Source organism: Heterocephalus glaber, unplaced genomic scaffold (genome assembly GCF_053883595.1).
Source record: "Heterocephalus glaber isolate CG9 unplaced genomic scaffold, H.glaber_assembly_v1.0 deba00000122, whole genome shotgun sequence".
Lineage (NCBI taxonomy): Eukaryota > Metazoa > Chordata > Mammalia > Rodentia > Bathyergidae > Heterocephalus > Heterocephalus glaber.
Genome location: NW_028258138.1, coordinates 50,328,252 through 50,341,739, shown reverse-complemented (window position 1 = coordinate 50,341,739; position 13,488 = coordinate 50,328,252). Strand labels below are relative to the sequence as shown.

At 38.8% G+C, this 13,488-nt stretch overlaps 1 protein-coding gene and 1 pseudogene across 1 annotated transcript in view; one reads left to right on the top strand and one right to left on the bottom strand.

Annotated features, from left to right (window-relative positions):
* Positions 1–13,488, top strand: part of Impg2 (interphotoreceptor matrix proteoglycan 2) — a 240,980-nt gene that overhangs the window by 203,829 nt on the left and 23,663 nt on the right. The window lies entirely within an intron of this gene.
* Positions 7,927–8,541, bottom strand: LOC101718953 (actin-related protein 3 pseudogene; annotated as a pseudogene).

Genomic DNA, 13,488 nt, shown 5'->3' with positions numbered 1-13,488 from the left:
TTCTTATTTTTTCCCCATCCCCCTGCCCTCCCTTCACCCCCTCCACCCTTCCCTATTTACAAAGACTTTGTTTCCATTTTTCCCTTTTGTAAATTTTTTTTTTAAAGATGAGTTTGTTGCACTCTAAGAGAGAGACAAAGTCAGACATACCTATGGTATTGCCTAGAGGGTCTCAACTACTGAGAAGGGATGAGGCACACGCGCGTGGTTACTGAGTGGGGGGGGGCGGGAGGGGGCACCTCGGGGTTCTCAAGATCTACCTGATGTAGGCCGGGATTTAGCTCAGTGGTTTCGCCGCCTGCTGCGCAAGCGCAAGGACCCGAGTTGGATCACCGGTACCAAAAAAAAAAAAAAAAAAAAAGATTTACCTGATGTGAAGTTGTGGGGAAAAGTAAAAGGTAGGATCAGAAAACTGAAAATAATTTACGCTTCTTAAAAAGTATCATTGCAGGCCGAGGATTTAGCTCAGTGGTTCTGCTGCGTGCCTCGCAAGCAGAAGGACCCAAGTTCCATCCTCGGTACCAAAAAAAAAAAAAAAAAAAGGTATCTCTGCTTCAGGCGATTGTACAAAGCGATCGTGATGCTTGGGATGTGGATGGCCCTGAGCTCGCTTGCCCCCTGGGAAGCCACCACTTTAGCTGAACAGCCCGAGGTCCTAGGCAGAGAAGGGCTGGCACTGGGTTGTACGAGGAGCCCTTACTTTCGGCAGGTCTCAGACCACACGGTCTGTGCCGACCAGGATTTCAGGCTGTTCCACAGAAATCCTAGGCCCCTGAGGTTGCACACAAGGCTGGGCTGTGACCCTTTAAGGAACTTTGGTTCAAAGAGTCAAGATGCCCAGTGCCAATGGGACGCCTGTTCGGATAGGACCTTGCTGGGTAGTGATGCTAGGTTGCCTTTCTTTCAATTCTCCCCTCCCCCACCCCACTAGCTCCTAGCATTGTTCTTTCTTTTACTTTCAGTTTTAAGGATACTTCTCTCTAAAAACCTTTCCTTGACTACAAATGTAAGGAGGCGTCAGTCCTGGCATGTTCACAGCATCCCAAACTCCCCACCAGGTAATGTGCTCATTGAACTAGGTCTGTGAGGAGAGGCCTGTGTCTTTCTAGGTCTTTTCTATTTCCTCAATAGCTAGCGCAGTCCCTGAAGGAATGAATGACTGAGTGGAGGTGGGGCTGGGTAATGGGTGAACTCTAAGAGTCTCCAATAACAAATTTCATTAGAGAAATGATGAAAAACATGCTTGATTCTGGAAGAATAGACCAAAGTCAGAGAGTAGGGATGATTTTAAGTAGACCTAATCCCTTTCAACTGTATTGTTCTCCAGCCTGTATTCCATGGAATCATGCTTAGGTCTCAGGGCAAGAGAATTCCAAGAAAGAGTTACATGGGAAACAGGAATTCTGCTAGAACCTCAGTGGGTATGGACTGCATAAATCATAGCTGCTGCTCCAGGAGTAAAGTGGCCATGGTACTCAAGAGTGGGCAGCTGTGCCACCATCATTAGTGGGTGGAGACTGTGTAGCCCACAGCTCTAGACTCCTCTGTGACAGGCAATGTCAAACCAGTGAGCTGGAGCAGTAGAGAAAGGCAGACATTTACAAATACAAGCAAATATGAGCATGAGTTCCTGCACCTTCAAAGGCTCCCAGAATTCTTTGAGTGTTATCCGAGAGAGGATTGCAGTTTTGGCAGAGTATTTGCAGAACTAAGCCAGAAAATTCTGCTCCTAATATATGGTGACCCTATTTTTACCCCCTGGTCCATGTGGCCTGGGAGACATCGACTGTATTCACATTTGCCAGCTTCTTTGTTTAGAACACTCATAAATAAATATGATGGCCAATTCTTCCTCCTGCAGTCTACAGGATAGTTTATAGTTTCTCTCAGTAATTAAACTGCAGGCTTCGAAGGATTGGAGAATGTTTTGAGGCAAAAGAAAATCTGACAAATTGGCCTTGTCCTTACTTGGAGCAGGGTTATGACAGTATGTCACGTAAGGGTGTTATTTATTGATATGTTTAGGATACATGATTTTTTTCTTTATTTTAATAGAATAAGATTTTTCAACTCTTTACACTTTCTTCTAATTACAACAGCCTATAGTTGCACAAAATAGGTAAGCTTGGGTCATTCTTCCTGCTTTGGAATTGGAAAAATGAGTGAGTTAAGGATCAGATTATATGAACACATTCTGACGTCTCTTAGGATGGCAATATTTTCCTTTTTACTATTGAATACAATACCAACATTTACATCTTCCCACAGGACAGTAAGTGGAGGAAAAACCAGTGGTAATTATTACATTTTAATACTGTTTGTGATATTCAGAAGGGAAATAGTTGTAACAGGTAAGCAGAAGCAGGGTTAAAATACTTATGGTGAGATGTATTAGCATCTCACTTTCCTTCTAAATCTATTGGAAAACTGAATTTACACAGGTCCGTGCCATTTGGAAAGAGGTTAGAATGCTGACCTACTCCCTGGTCCTTCAAGTTCTCTTAATCTAGGCCACACATTATAGCCACCTGGAGAATTTTCAATCCACTGATTTCAGAAAACCATCCCTGGTCAAGTAAGGCAGAATCTCTAGGGTGGGGTTCAGATATCAGCTTTTAAAATGAAATTTCTCAAGTGATTCTAGTGAATCCTAGTTTGAGAGCTACTATTCTGGAATGTTCAAAACTATTTGTAGACAGTGAATGTTGACAATACAGAAAGGATTTCAGAAAAGGATTGTAGGTCTCTGAGAGACAGCTTGCTAGGAAGTCCTGAGAGACCCAGCAAGGTGTGGTGGGGGCACTTGTGCCAGTCAGCCATCCCAGCTCTGTGTCTGGGCATTGTCTCAACCCAGGAACTCAGCAGTGAAGCCTGTGTGCACACAGAGATAGCAATATGCAAAGAGGCCAATGGTTTTCCCCACCCCTGGTATCTTAGGAAAGTTTTTAAATGGTTGATAAACTGAGTGCATATGAATCAAAGGAAAAGGAAATAGTGAGAGAAATCCAGCTTCCCAAATGTGTGCAAGTATTTGCATGTGCACATGAGAGAGAAAGGAAGGGAACTTGAGAGTTTTTTGAGACTCAGTTTTATCCTGTGACCCCGTGTGATCGTGTAAAACAGAGAGGGAAATGTTCACACTTGGCAGAAGTCTGGCTGCTCAAATGACTAGGGTAAGGTCACAGTGCCAGCGCTCTAGGTTCAATAGTTTTGGCTGGTTGAGGGCAGGCCAGGAGGAACAGGCAAATGAATTGAAGGATCCTTTCTGTAGGACATGAGGGGACTGGATATGAAATCTTGCTCAGCTAATCTTGGTGGTAAGTGAAAGAGTACCACCATTACTCTTATCAAGACCTAATAACCCTTAGTTATCTTTGAAATTATGGGATAATTTAGAGAAAGCAGTGATTTGTTGGCATAGAGAATCTTAGGAGATTTTACTGACTGCATTGATTCCACTACACCACAGGAGGTAGGGAATGTCCTGGCCCAACACTGACTCGGACAAGAAAACTACCATGAAGATTTTGTGTTGCAATAATGTATCTTTTCTAGGGCCCTCCCAATCCTACCTGCTTAGTCACATTACTACTCATGTTCTATGAACAAGAAAGGCCAGAAGGAGAAGTGCCTGCTGTGTATTTTGTCCCAATGTTATCCCTGACAGCTGGTCTGTAATTCCATTCTATTGCCTTCCTTCTAAGTCAGCTTTTCCCTCCAAGACCTCAGTCACCCACATTTTACAATGAATTGTGTTATAGATCCTATAAAAATGCAGGACACTCAAGAGTCCTGTAAATACATAGCTAAAATGCATTCAAATAACAGTTTTTTTGAAAACCATGGGTTGGAGTGAAAGAAAGAAGAAAAGGAAAGATAATTTGCAAATATTTAATTAAGGCTATTTCACTAGAACAAAGTATTTCATTTATGCTTGGATTAAAAAGGAGGATTTGAATGTTTTTTGAGGTTATTTTCATTCATTTTCTTTCACTATTGGTCTTCCTTTTAAATTCATAATGTAGGTGTAGCAGCCTCAGATTCTGCCACCTAAATATCTTCAATATCACTAGTTATCTTCAATATCATTAATTTCTGTAACACTGTTCATGTACCCTTGCTGTGAGAACCTCCTGTAGGTTCCTTTTTATTTCACAGACAGGGTGACAGCAGTAGCTTTTGGGGTGGAATTTCAGCCTTGAGCTGCATCCCAGGGGAATGAGATGGGGACTGAATTAATTCTGTAGTTCTAATTGAGAAGTCTTACAAATCGAGGGAGTGAGTCTGCTCTAAGATTACTGTTATGGATATTAGTGATACTGCAGCTTTTATTTGCCAGCCTGAAAAGCCTATTTTCTTGGGTTACCCAACATTATACAGTAACAAAATATGTCTTCATTAAGCACTTGTTAGTGTAAATTTATGTGGGTGCAAGTTATCAAAGATATGGGAATGGGAAAGAGGATGGTTTATTTCATGGATAATGAACAGGTGATTAGCTAGTGTATGTGTTTCCTAGGGCTGCTGTAACAGATCACTATAAACTCTGTGGTTTAAAACAACAGAAATTATTCTCTCACAGCTGTGGAAGATAAAAGTCCCAGAAAGAAGATGTTGGCAGTATTGGTGGCTCTCAGGGAGAAACCATTCTATGTGACCCCTTTAGTCTTTGGTGATTGCCTATAATCCTTGAGGTTTCTTGGCCTGTAAATGCTTCATACAGGTGCTGTCTGTCCTCACATGTCCTTCTCCACTGTGTCTCTGTGTCTTAAAACCTTCTTTCCTTTCTCTGATCACTTAGGGCCCACCATAAATCCTGAATGATCTCGCTTAGATTCTTAGCTTAATTATATCTGTAAAGATCCTATTTCCAGATAAGATCATATTCACAGTTATGTGGGGTGAGTGGCTAAGACTTCTATATTTCTTTTTTGAGGAACACTATAAACTCACAATAAGTAGTAAGGGAGGGTAAGTTTAGACAGATGGCACAGCCTTTTGCTTGTATTTGGTCCTGTTTTTTTGTGTTATAGTAGGGATTCCAAAATAGGCATTTCAGTTATTAGTAAAAAATGGTTACGTTTCACTTATGGAATAAGACATACAAGCATACAACATCACATGGTTTCTCTTAAATGAGAAACTCAAAGTATAAATAAAGAGTAAAATAAAAGATAAATAATAGGAAATAGGGAGAAATATCTTTCTCAAATGGAAGGGGATCAAGAGATGGAGGGAGGGGGAGAAGAGGAGGGAGAGGGGATGAAGAAAGGAATTAAGATGTGTCAGGCACATGCACCAACCCTGCACAAGGAGTGTAAGCAGTATGTGCTGCAAACATGCACTAATTGAAGGAAAAGGAAGGGGATCAAGAGATGAGGGGAACCCGGATGGAGGGAAGGGGAAGGGCATGAAAAAAGGGATTAAGGTGTATTATGTACGTGTACCAACTCCCCATAAAGAATGTAAACATTATATATAGCACACATGTACTAACAAAAATCAGTGATGGATATGTTGTGGAAGGCTTATGTAATGGGCTCATGGAAATCATTTGTATTTGAAGATAAATAAATTTGAAGGGAAGAAGAATCAAGGTGAACAGGCTTGATCTATGGAGTAGTAGATAATAAGAGGTGATTTGTACAGTATGGGATAATTTGATTTGATTGGCCTTTTGCTTAACTCTCCTGGGCATCTACCAGGGCCTTCATTTAGGGACAAGGTAAAATCCAAAACTGAAGTTGCAAGGTAACCTGGTGTTGTGTCCTAGAATAATGGAGATAAAGATGGACAATGTGACTTCTCAGACTTTGGGGTAGCAGTAGAAGAACAAGATGCTTCAGAAGTATCAGGAATAGAAGATCTCAGCGAGTTGAGATTTAGGGTCAAGAGGGAGCTGGAGTCAATGTAGCCATCAGCAGCAGCAAATTTCAGTTGAGACATAGATATGTAGCTTTTGTCATACTAAGTCAAGTGACACCACAGACTCATGTCTGATGCTTGCTTCTTCCTGCCTAAAAGCTTTTCTGTGTATATCTTGACTTTCCAGCTGTGTTCATTTTTCCCAACAATGGTGGCTATGTTTTAGGTTTATATCCCTTTAACACAATGCTGAGCACCCAGTACATAATTAGTTCTTCTTATTTGTTACATGGAAACAGCTCACTGATTGGCCATGTCCACTACTGGCCTCCTAATTTTCCTATTTCCCCAAAGACAAGACCTAATTGGAAAATAATCAGCTTTAAAAACTAGAGATCAAAGATGCCAGCCCTGATCTACTATTATAAAGTAGTCACCAAGAAAGAGAATAGTGAGGTATAATTTTCTGCATGACACTTGCCATCACCATGGTAATGACCAGTGCTTATTTTCTGGGTAGGTCTTACTTTTGGGGAGATAGAGTTTTTTAGCACTAAAACACACACACACAATCAATGCCAGTGATGATGGTTTTTCTCTAAAGTGGAAGGATGATTATATGTACTGCAAGTCTTCCTATTGTTCCTTAAATTTCTGGACATAGACTACTACCTCCACATACCATGTTTGGCTTGAGAGAATCTGGAGAATGGGTAGGGAAGTGAGATCTGATGAATACATCAAAACTCACTCACTAAAGGCTATTGCTCAGCAGTACTTCCATTCTTTTCAAAAGCAGATGGAAAATGGAGGGCATAAAGATTGCATGTCATGTGGTCCTAAATTTATTAGAGATGAGACTAAGCATGAAGCCCATTAACATTTAGATCCATTTAATCTTTCAGCATTTTGGGTTGGGAAAAAAAGAAATGAAAAATTTTTTGGTAAATAATATTTTTGTGAGTGTTCCACCAAAGTCTGCATGCATCCTTTGCAAAAAGATGTTTCACATTATTGCAACAATGAAACAACACAAGTGATCTTTTCAGAATTGTTTTGAAAAATATTTGCCTGTAAATTATACCAGTTTAGTGTTTAATATTACCACTCATCAGCAGAAAGGCCATAGGACAGGAGGTTCACAAGAGTCAATTAAATATTGCAAGATAGCTAGTGGAGGTGATAATGGCTGAGGTGATGAATATTCCAATTACTCTGATCCAATCATTACATGTTGTATACATTTATTAAAATTTACACTTTATCCCACAAATACACACAATCATTATGTATCAGTTAAAATGAATTTAAAAAGAATAAATAAAAAAGAGCAGAGAGAGCAAATCTATTGAAATCACTGCAAATTAGCAAAGAGATTTGATTGGGCCTCAGCACCGCCAGGCATTTCTGCTGTGGGAAAGATAAGAGAGATCAGTGTCTCCCTTAGAAGTACATCGACTGTACAAATAGCGCCACCTTCAGTTTCTGCCCTTACATTTTGGGTCAGTAACAACTACTTAGATTTATAAAGTAGGAAGAAATCTCAGTATTTGAAGGCTGAATCTAGTGTGGTAACACCTGCCTGTTGTACATATAGGTTTTTGAGAATTGCCCAACAATCTTACCTTTATTTTTTTAAATAAGAAAGAAATTTTAATTAGAATTCATTGAAGATACCAGCTTAGTTCTGAAAGTACTCACACACACACAAAACAACCAAATCTTTTGGTGAGGAGAATGGCAGCAAGTCATAATTATTGTCATATCTGGTCCCATCATGAGTAATGTCAACTGTATATTTTAGATTTTTTAAAAAATAAAAGGCACATTGCATAAAGTTTACCATTTCTACCATCTTTAAGTGTATAGTTCAGTGGTATATCTTCACACTGTGTATGAGGCTACTTTTAATAATCTATGTATCTCTTACTTGGTCACATTTTTCCTTCAAAATATGAAAGTGACATCCAAAGTCCCTCTGTACCCAGTTCAATGAGGTCAATGTTCTCATAGAGAGAACTCTGATAGAATGAGATAATTTTGAATTAATTAATCTACTACTTAGGTAAAGTCAAGATTAGCAAATATTGGATGAAAAAATATTTCAGGTCCCAAAGATCTCTCATAACCAACGTCAATGGAAAATTCTTTCTTTGCTATTGCCTGATTAGGTCTTACTTGATTCCAGTATACAGTTTAATCCATTTGGCCCAACTGTGTCATACTTGTTAAATTCCTTTACTAAATCTGGACAGACACAACTGTAGCACTCCTTTACTGCTGTAGCTGTTTCCAGAGATTGCTCTGGAAGATTTCCTGCTTCTCAGCCTTTGAGCAGCTGCTGAATGAGATATATGATAGCCTACCCTGAGGTTGGAATGTACTTACCAGCTGCCAGCCATGTGGCCTTCAGTCATAAATGGGGCCAACATGACACCAGTTTTACTTTGTGTTCTCATACCAGTCAGTGGGTATTTTCCTACTTGTCTTTCTGCTAAGGATGCTACTAATGCAAGAATAGCCTGTAAGGCTATGTACAAGCTTGGAATATTGGAGTTGTCAAACATTTCGGCAGCATATTCTGCTTTTTTGATTATTTAGTGGAGGATTAGTTAAAAAAATAATGACCTTTAGGTTCTGCTTTAGGTATTTGTAAATCACTTGCTCCATAAATCTTTCCACTGTAAGTCTTCACTAGACCATGGTGGATTGGTCACTTCATGGTACATGTGCTTAATCCCCAATGAAGAAGTCTAGAATATCAACCCTTTTCATCATTTTGTTTTGAGCTTAATTGCTCACTTTTGATAACTCTTCAATAGCATAAAATTATAATAAAAGGATCCACAAAAAGGAATACTATGTTATGTTCTATATATGTAGCATGTTCCAATTTTGTACACCCAGTACCACAATTCACCACACAAGCTGGTAGCTGTCCCATCATCTTTCTTCTTTCTTGCTCCTGCTGCTTTGCCATCAGTTCTGTGCTGTTTTGGTACTGAGATTAATAGCAGGGTGTGGGGACTACCTAACCTTCTCCTTTTCTTTCTTTTTCTCACACTGCCTTTTCTTCTCGCATTGCCTTTTCTCAGGAAGCTAAAATGACCTACTGGTACTCTTTCCCATTAGCCCCAAACCCACACAAAGAGTATTCTGTAGAATTGTTTGGAATGGAGGTTATAAAGGCAGCAGAACAATTCTTTGATAAGTTATTGTTTGTTTAGTGGGTTATTGTTTGTCTCATTGGTTATTTAAGAAAACCTAAAAATCAAGTCTATTTCTAGACAAGGGTGTTACCCTTAATGTTGGAAGGACTCTAACATAGAAATAAAATATGAAAAGAGTAAAATAGAAGCAGTGTGTAGACTAGATCACTTAAGAATGTAAAAGGAGTGATGGTGGGGAGATCTTGAATGATGCAATCAAGTGTGGGTACAAATAGAAATATTTAGGTTGACTATGTGGGTAGCAGCTGATGTATTTGGAGGAAGCCTGGGGAAGTGAGTGGTTAGATGCAAGTGAGGAGAAATTAAGTTGTGCAGACATTACTGTGCTAAGTGATTAGTTCTCCAGGCAATGGTCTCACACCTAGATGTACATCTTAATGATCCATGTTGTTACAAAAAAAGTAATACATCTATCTGGGTTCCACCTTAGATGATTGGATCAGAATCTCTAAGGGTGGCATTTGTACTTTCGAAAGTGTCTTATGAGATGAGTGGAGGAAAGGATATTTGAGCAAGAGAAAGCATTTTACAATGTTCCAGAAATGAGTTGTTACTGCTGAATAACAGAGAGGAGGCCCAAACAATTAATAGTCCCACCCAAGACAAGGATGCAACTTGTTTTCCTCTGAATAATCAAGATGAAGTGAACTCAGGAGGGTAGTTTTGGATTGCCTGGCATGTCTAAGAACAAGCGAGTCAAAGAAGTCTTAGGGTAAGGGTGAAATGGGGCAAGAGAAGAAAGCTTTGAGGACAGTGAGCAGGTCAAAGATGGCTGGTGGTCCCTGCCATAGGCTACTGCTGGGGCTAGCTCCTCTGTGGAGAAGGACAGCACTTTAGACAAGGGGAACAGGGATTGGTGAATATGACAGTGCAGTACAAAACAGAGTAAGACAGAATTGGCCAAAAGGCACAGAAATCAGCTTAAGTCTTTGGAGTTATGGCTGAAGGTATTCCCATCTTGGCTGAATCCCTAGGAAAAGAGAGTTGTAGTATGTGCTTGTATTGAGTTGTTGGTGCGTGTAGATTAATTGCTTTGTAAATTTGAATATTAATGTATTCTCTAGTATTTTATTTTAATTATTTAAAATTATAGTATACTAAAATTGCTATAAAGTAAGAGACTGCCTATTTCATTGGCTGCTGGGACCCAGCATCTAGAATAGTACCTGTAGATGCATAGTAAAGTCTGGTAGATTCTGAGTAAATGTTGAATAAATAAATGAATCAAAGATGAAATTAAGAACACTAAAAAAACCTAAATCTAGATGAACTGTCTCCAAATTGGGATGAAACCTCATTGTTCTTTTAATATAAAACATAAAATTGTGTTGAAATTTGGTCTTAAGCTAATTGTTTATCTTATTTGCTTCCTTAGTTTTTCTTGAGAGAGTACCTTTAGTCTCTCTTTTTCTTCTGAAATAGAATTAATCTATAGAGCTTTCATTCATACTGAGTGTAAATGAGAATTATTTTATGGTATTATGCTTCTTAGGACTTTATCTTTTTAAAATTGAGAAGATGATGTTTTATTATCAAATTTCAATCGTCATTTACATAATGGGAAAAGTTATTTTTTAATGGTAGAAATTTTCTTCAAAATTCTTTTTTATTTATTGGTACATGTTTATAGTACATGACGTTTACATTCCATTTTGGGAGTTGATACATGTACATAACACATGTTAATTTCCTTTTCTATCTTCATTCCTTTCCCTTCCTTTCTCTCCCCTATCTCTTTTTTTAGATTTTGCTAGTTTTCAATTAATTTTTCTTTATAATTCTAGTTTATTAGTATAATTGTGTAGTGCATAATGTTTATATTCTTTGTAGTAAGTGGTACATGTACATACATAACATGCCTTAGTTCTTTTTTCCTCCATCCCCTTCCCTTCCTCCCTGCTCCACCCATCTCTGATCCCCTTCTTTTTTTCATACATGTTTGCAGTACATGTTTATGTTCCTTGTGTGGAACTTTGTACATGTACATAACACATCTTAATTCTTATGGACATACAATATTTAGAGAAATATAGTACAAAGTGATTTAACAAAATATAATATAGTACAAAGTCCTTTAACATATATTGTAAACCTGAACACAGAATAATATTCTTAGCGGTAAAGACAAGGTATTTGTGGGTTTACACAGGTTAGGTGCCACATTTCTCCTTTCTTTTTTGGAGTGGCAAAGGATAATTCCTTGATTGTCCTGGCTCTGAAAGATATGTTATATGTGTTGCGGCAGTTCCTCCCCTTGCTCATGAAAGGGTCATGCTAAAGTAACCAAGATCTCACATTTCTCATGCTTGATTTGATTTTGGAGTAACTAACCCAGGCACCCCTCCACAGTCAAGCAGCCAGCAATAGCATTTGAAATGTTTTCCTAACTACAGGGAAGGTTGGCCTTTAAATCCCAGATATTCCACAGACCACCCAGAATTCTGGTGGGGCACACACAGGAAACCACCACTAAGTGACTGCCACTCAGGATGAGGCAAGCCATGGTCACCGCCTGCTGAGAAGATTTGGCAAGAACATCCATTGTCATTTCCAACTTTGGTGGTTTTCCCTGTGTTCAGAGCCCACATCAAACACATTGCTGTTTGCCTCAGTAGGTTTCATGGAAATGTTTCATTGCACTTCTATAATGCATATAAATTTAATGTAAACATTATATACTATGAACATGTAGTAATAAAGAAAATGGTCTGAAAACAATAACTGAACTGAAAACACCCATTTTCTTTTTTCATAGCCTGAAATGTTAACATTGAAAAGAATGGATATCACATAGTATCTTTTAAAAAAAATCTGTGGTTTAAAATAATTTTCTTTCTCATAATGAATTATGTAACATTATGAAGTTCTGCAAAGCCTGCACATCTAGGCTTATATCTTCTTATACTGTTTATAGATTGCACTTGCTGTGACATTTACTTTCTATTTTCCTTTCAGACTGGAAAGTTTATAGAAATACTTTGTAAACTAGGAAGGGTCATTCATGTGTAAATTGTTGTGATTTACAAAGTTTCAAAAATTTTACCTGGCATGATTTACAATAATGGTTTTTACAAAAAGTAAAAAAAGTGCTTATTGATTATGTTTCTGGTTGTATTTTATTCTTAAGAGATTTCTCTTGCCCAGGAAATACATCTATAAGAAATAGATTATTATTTCTGCTTGCACTGATTCATGCTTTGAAGAAAGGGCTTTGTAGCTATTCTGAGAAGTCAGGAGTAATTCTGTAATTCAAGTAATACCAAAGGAACTTCTACTTAGATAATTATGTGAGTCTAGGTAGGATTAATTAAGGACACCATATGCTCACAACTGAGGTGCCAGTTTTGGTTCCATTCTTGTGGCTTCCTGGTGCCAGTGTTAATTTCAGAATTTTAGGTAGTGGTGATAGAATCCAGACTCATCACCACCATCAGGGAACTTTGAAGAGCATTTAAAGACACTAGGGCCTAGGTGTCTCCCCTTCTACCCAGCTTTGCCAATTATAGCCAGGAAGTCACTTGGGTAGGAGGAACAGGACAAGGGGCAGCACCATCCTGTGGGTAAGGAAGGGTGAAAGGACCAAGCCTTCTGCTTGATGGTCAGATTAGGGTGGTTCCTACAGCTGCTCCTGTCTTGGGACTTTGTTTTTGTTTTTTTTTTGGCTGTCTTCTTTCTCCCAATAGCATCACTGATACTGTCTGGGGCACAGTCAGGCTTTGGGGGGGGGGTGCGATTTACTTGTCTTTACCTCCTAGATATGTGGAACACCTGGCCCTCTTAGCTGGCATCAGGTCTCAGAAATGGGACCAGGATAGAATGGACTGAGACCAAGCTAAGGATTTGAGACAAAGGACAATTTATATTCTTGTCAAAGGAAAGGTTGAGCAAGTATGCAGAAGTGTCTGAATCCTGTGGTCCAAGGAAGGAGGTAGAGAATAAGAACTCTTATAGCAGCTTTTATATCAGAGGTAAAAGATGGTAGACCCTGAAAAGCCCCTCGGAGGCAATGAAACACTCATTACTTCAATTTCCTTTTGGCCTGAAATGTAACTGTTATGAAAGCAATTTTCATTTTCCTTTTTTGGGCTTTCATTTCTTATAGTTCCTTAAATCTGGATTACTGAATCTGGGACCTTGTTGTACTATATGAGGACTTGCTGACCATTCAGTGAGAGCTTTGCCTTTTTCTTCTCACTGTCACCAGGGGAATGTGATGTGTTTGGGGAGTGACCCTAATCCAAAGGTCTAGACATTGAATTTTAGAAGTAGAAAACTCTCATGGAAATATTATGTCAGGCTTATAGGATTATTTCTAAAGACATGCACTTACATAATGGTTTACTTATACAGTCAAGATAATTAGTCAATGAGGAATGTCTTAGCTCAGGCTGCT